The sequence below is a fragment of the Phodopus roborovskii genome, unplaced genomic scaffold, assembly GCF_943737965.1.
Source record: "Phodopus roborovskii unplaced genomic scaffold, PHOROB, whole genome shotgun sequence".
In the NCBI taxonomy this organism is placed as follows: Eukaryota; Metazoa; Chordata; class Mammalia; order Rodentia; family Cricetidae; genus Phodopus; species Phodopus roborovskii.
Window position 1 is genome coordinate 2,852,754 of NW_026125506.1, and position 6,020 is coordinate 2,858,773.

Consider the following 6,020-nt stretch of genomic DNA (forward strand, 5'->3'; position numbering starts at 1 on the left):
AGGGTCTCATCTCTAATACCTCCTGTTGGTGTGGCTTTAGACAAATGTGGCCTCGCCTCTGCTTCTTGGGCTTGAAACCAGGTGAGATGGTTTGGTCTATGCAAAACCTTTAATGGCTCATAAGCCAATGTGTGAGCATTTAGGTTGCAGATACATTCTGCAACATCTGGCTGTCACATCTGGGGGTTTGAATTCATGTTCTCATGCTTGTGCAGTGCATACTTTTGCTGGGGAGTGAGCCATCTCCCCAACCTTGGGGCAACATTTTATCCAGAGTTCTAAACACAATGCTTTTGCCTTCTTTTCCTGATGGTCGACCAGATGGCTATCACTAGTGACTCCTGGGGATGGGATGGGACAAATCATTTTCTTTCTTATGGGCTAGGTCAGTGTCTGAGCAGAGTGAGTGACAGTGTACCTGGACTGGGCATGGTGGCACATGCCTTTAATCTCAGCATTAAGGAGGCAGAAGAAGATTTCAGTGAGTTCAGCCTGGACAGCTAGGGCCACATAGAGAGACTCAGCCCCAAAACACACAAACAAAACAACCTCTCCACTACCACCAGGATGGATGAGGAGGGGGCAGGAAACAGAAGGGGGTGGGTGTGGCTTTACAAAGAGAAGCCCAGGTGAGCCTCTTTTGTGTTCAGATTGCTCCTGTACTGATGCATCTCTGATAGTTGTTTCCATTCCATTCTCTATGGACGCGTCTTCAATCTCTTTCCAATTGGTTCTCTTTCCTGTTATCTTAGATAGCTGGGCTATCTGGATATTACGGCTCTTTTCATTTGTATCTCTTTCTTCCTCTCTCCCTCCCTCCCTATTTTTGAGTCAGAGTTTCTCTGTTGGAGCCCTGGCTGTCCTGGAACTCACCATGTAGACCAGGCTGGCCTCAAACTCACAGAGATTCCCCAGGGATGAACAGACTCCATGGCCTGTGGTGACGACGGGTAGCAAATTGTACAACATCCCTGAAGTTTTATTGTAGACTACCCAGATCCTTGTAGAGGCAGACACGTACTGGGAATGCAGAATAGGTGTGAAGAGTTCAATGAGGATCCCACACAGAGATGGGTTGTTTCTTCCGGCTTGGGGAACCACAAGTTGACACTTTGGGACGGTTTCCATGTTAGGGATGGAAGGCAGGAAGACCCACTCCAGGCAGGAGATACTGGAAACTGATGGCTGCTGGTGTGTGTGGGTGGGGGGGGGCGGTGCAGTAAGTTTTCTTTAGAGATGAAGCCCCTGAAGGGCTGCCCAGTGTATGGATCCACCCCCACGCTCATGCTGGCAGCACCAGGTAGACTCAGTAAGTTTTAAGAAGAGTTCAAGAAATTGGAAGGGAGAGTGGAGGTCAGAGAATGGGAGGGTTCGGAGAGAGGGAGCGGACTGTGTGCTTGGTCAAAACACATTTTATGTGTGTGTGTGAAATTCTCAAACAATAAATTAAAAAGCATATTTTAAAAAGTTAAGCTCACAGGACTTTTAAAAATCTGACACATTTCCAAAGAGCAGAGAACACGAGATTCAGTTGGGGAGATGGCTCAGTTGGTAAAGTGCTGGGGCACAAGCCTCCAAAGGATCTAAGCCTGGATCCCCTGCACCCATGGAAACAGCTGGGAGCGTCTTCAGGCAACATGACCAGCTAGGTAAGCCCCGGGCTCACCGAGACTCCCTGTCCCCAACAACGATATGAAGAGCTGTAAAGGGGATAGTCCTCCTTGACCGGTGTGCGCGTGTGCACACGCATGCGCACGTGCACACACACGCAAACACTTGTGCACACCCCTCACTGCCTCCCACACGTATGTGTACCACACACAGTGACTGATGGCTAATGCTGTAGTTGCTTTTCTGACGTGATCTCACATTCTGTACCTACACCGAATCACCATAGTTCCCTTGCATTGGGTTTAAGGGACTTGGTGGTAAATGCATCTTGACCGCCTGAGTTGGATCCCCAGAAGCCGCATGGTGGAAAGAGAGACCCAGTTCCCCCAGGTTGCCCTCTGATCTCCACGCACCCATCTCGGAACACATGTGCCCCACACACATATAAACAAAGACGAACGCATTATGCTTCAGCCAATAAATAAATAAATTGTTTTTACCAAGGTTATAAAAGATGTCTCTGGTTTAATTGGGTATCCAGAATGTATATCAAGAATTGAAACACACAGCAACACAACTATAAAAATGAGGAGAGAAATGACAATAAAAATCAAAGGCGTCCTTCTAAGACGAGGCTAAAGTGTAAGAGCAATGAATGGGCAAAGGGCACTATTATTTTTTTAATGACTCAAAAGAAAAAAAAAAAAAAAGTCCCCCAAAGCCCCATCGGAGGAGAATCTACTTGCAGATATTTGTTCCCTAAATGATTCCAGGTGTGGCCTGGTTTGATGCCAAGCACAGAGCAGCAGCTGCAGTTAATTGCAGGAGTTTATTGCAGTTACTAAGGACTAAGGGCCGTTTAAGGGCAAGTGTAGAGAGGCCACCCCACCCCCACCCCCTCACCCCAGCCCCCGAGCTGCCCAGGTGAAGGCATTAAACTTGGCATCGTTTGGGTGAGGATGGGGGTGGGACTGGATGCCTACTGCAGAGCTGAAATTGGGATGGGAAGCCTTCGGAGCCTGGCCTGGCAGGTGCGCTGTACCATTTGTAGGAGACTGGGTCCCCTCCTTTGTTTCACTGTGGCTTGGCACAGACAGGGCTGTGTCCCCAGAAGGTGAGGAGCTGAGTTCCCGTGGGCACCCTGGAGAGGAGGCTTCTGTTGCTCCTAGGCAGAGGCTGTGGGAAGTGGTTCTGAGCCTCTGTGTCTCAAACAGCTTAAACTTTGTGGAAGAGGTAAGCTTGGGAGTCGGGCGGAAAAGAGCCGGGGGAGGGGGGTGAATAGGGGTGGTGAGGGAGCTCACTGGGGACACAGAGCCCAAGCATCCCAGGCACAGTTAGTGGACCCTGGAAGCTGGCTCTACCTGCTAGTTGAGAACACGAACTCACCTGTGCCCCAGAACTAACGAGAGTGGCCCAACAGCCACTCTCGTGGGTCCGTGTGGAGAAGGGGGGGGGGATATGAACCACATTCAACAAACTTCTTATTCCTAGGGCACTCCATAGCCTTTCCCAGGAAGTGGATCTTCCAGTTCAAGGGGGAGTCTTGCCAGTGACTAGAAAAGCATCTATTTGACAGGCTAGTCTGCTTTAAAGTTCCCCAGCAATTTCATACAGGCCTCTGACAGACCTTCCATCTTTAAGGGTCTTTTCAGATCACCCTTGCCATGTCAGGCCGGGCCAGGACCCAAGCCCGAGGCAGAAGCCAACCCCTGAGCATCTCACAGCCTGGGACACCCGGAGCAGCTGTAATGTTTCATATTTCTTTTTAAACAGAGTTGTGGGGCCCCGGGTATGGGAGACGTCAGGACGGGTGGGGGAAGGCTGGCTCTCTCAAACTCTCTCTCTCTCTCTGGAACATATCTATTTTCCACCTGGGGTCACAGTAGAGCAACGGTTCTCAATCTTTCTAGTGTTGCACCCCTTTAACACAACTCCTCATGTTGTGGCCACACCTTCCCCCCACCCCCTCACACAAACAGAATACTATTTTCCTTGCTACTTCATAACTGTAATTTTGCTCCTGTTACGAATCGTACTGTGCATACCTGAAGGGCAGGATGGTCGACAACCACTGTGAATGGGCCCTTTGACCAATGCCCTCTACGGGGGCCTCGACCCCACAGGTTGAGAACCATTACTGCAACGTGTTTGTTTGTTTTTGTTTTGTTTTGTTTTTTTTAACTGCCTTAACTTCAGCCAAGATTCTTACTGAAGGCAGAGCCTGTGACTTGTGACTTGACACCTGTGAGTAATGTTCTCTCCTAGCCCATGTCTGCTTAGCCTTTGTGAATGGCTGCTGGTGAGGTCTTTCTTTTTGGCAACTGTCAACGGATGCTATGCTATCTGATCATCCGGCCTTCACTATCTGGCTCCTTCTAACCCCTTTTCCGGCCTCCCCTCCACCACCCCTCCAACCTCAACCCCTTTCCCTGAGATTTCAGTCCTGGTCTCTGACTTTGACTTGTAGCTCGGAGGTGACTCCGGAGCCAATATCAAATGCTTCCCCATCTGGTCCCCTCAAGTTCCCTGAGCAGCAACCCTGTCCTTGCCCCCTCCCCCAGGAGAGAGCCTAGGCAGCCAGGGTGATTATCACTGCCTGTGTGTGTCTTCTTTCGTTTTTTAAGTGTGTGAAGTAGACACAGGTTGGCAGGTAGGGTCTCCTTGGCAACATAGGCCAGCTGTCCCTAAAGCAAACATGGCCTGCACCCAGAGCCACTTTGGCAGCCGTCCAGCCCAGACACCCCTGCTTCCGGTCCTCTGCTTGGCCCCCCAGCCAACAGGGTCTTGCTAAGCGAAATCCCCCACACCTGTGTGTGCTACTTTCTCCGGGGCCTCCGCGGAGCCCGGATTCTCAGCCTTTCCTCCCAGCTGGTCTCTGTACCCATGGACTCCCAGCATCCCCTCCTCACCAAATCTGCAGGCCGCTTGCTCTTCTGGCCTCGAATTTGCCCCTTTGGTGCAGCAAGATCGAAACAAATCTCCCTCCCTCCCTCGGTGCAGCCCCCAGCTAGCTGCCCCTTCCTGGGTTCTCCTCCTTTTCTTCCCCTGCCCTGGGATACTCTTAATGGTGATACCAGCGACACTGTGGCTTCATGTGTGGCCCCCAGGCAGACTCCGTCCTGACCTCCCCACAGAGGTCCACCGACACCTCGCCTCCCTACTTCTCCCACACCACGCCCACCTCAAGCAAAGAAATTCTATCATGCACTTGCTCTGACTACTATCTTGGGATTCCTTCTAGACCCTTCTCTCTATTGCCATTTCCTTTGTGTACTTTCCAGTTACGCCTGACGCCTCTTTGTATCTTTTTGATGGACCCAGGCATGAATATGGCAATTATCTGTACCAGGTCCCTAGGTTTCCTTAAAAGTTGACCTCTTAGCAGAATTTGAGTGTTTCAAAATTAGGAATTGATTATAGCTTTTGGGTGAGGAGTGAATGCAAAGAACACTGCTCCTCATTTCTGTCCCCATGCACATACAGGACTCCGCAAGACGGGGATCCCGAGCCAGGCCACCGCGGGCTCCCCGAGCCAGGCCACCGCGGGCACCCGGAGCCGAACCGCCGCAGGCACCCGGAGCCGAACCGCCGCAGGCACCCGGAGCCGAACCGCCGCAGGCACCCGGAGCCGAGCCGCCCCAGGCACCCGGAGCCGGGCCATGGCAGGCACCCCGAGCCGAACCGCCACAGGCACCCCGAGCCGGGCCATGGCAGGCACCCCGAGCCGGGCCATGGCAGGCACCCCGAGCCGGGCCATGGCAGGCACCCCGAGCCGGGCCACCATATTCGGGAGTCCGAGCTCTGCCACTACAGCTCCATGTCCAGCCAGCCCAGCCTGGAGCCTTGCCACCGCAGCCCCAGGCACAGCCACCACGTCTGACTTGGGCCCAAATACTGAAGTCCCAGACCGCCCTACCACAGGCCAAAACCCCGTCACAAGAGCTCCGTGTGCAGCCATCCCTGCGTGAAGCTCAGCTGCCGCAGCCCCAGGCCCCATCACTCCAGCCACAGGAGGAAGGCCAAGTGGTTGGGTCAGAGGAACCTAGAGGAGCAGAAGGCAGAGTCCCACTTCCAGGTGAGGGGTCCAGGGCAGGTGATGGAGACAGATGTCTCATGCATGGAGGTAGCCACAATGGCTGGCTGTCATCAATAGTCCTACAGTGGTTTAAAAGCCGGCGAGACAGGTGGTATCAACAATACCTTGGAATTTGTGTAAGCTCAGCTTGTGAAAACATCCAGCTCTTTCTAAGCTGCTACACGAAAAGCTTGAGGCAACCCGCCACCTAGGTGTTTTCCTTGTAGCATTTTTGGGACAGAAGTGCAGGTCACAGGGACACTTTACCAACTGCCATTGTTATGTGTGCCACCATGCATGTGCTGGAGGTCTGTCTCCGTGATGGGCCAACATT

General features: G+C 52.5%; 1 protein-coding gene across 1 annotated transcript in view; it reads right to left on the reverse strand.

Annotated features, from left to right (window-relative positions):
* Positions 1-6,020, reverse strand: part of Sgsm1 (small G protein signaling modulator 1) — a 641,040-nt gene that overhangs the window by 62,744 nt on the left and 572,276 nt on the right. The window lies entirely within an intron of this gene.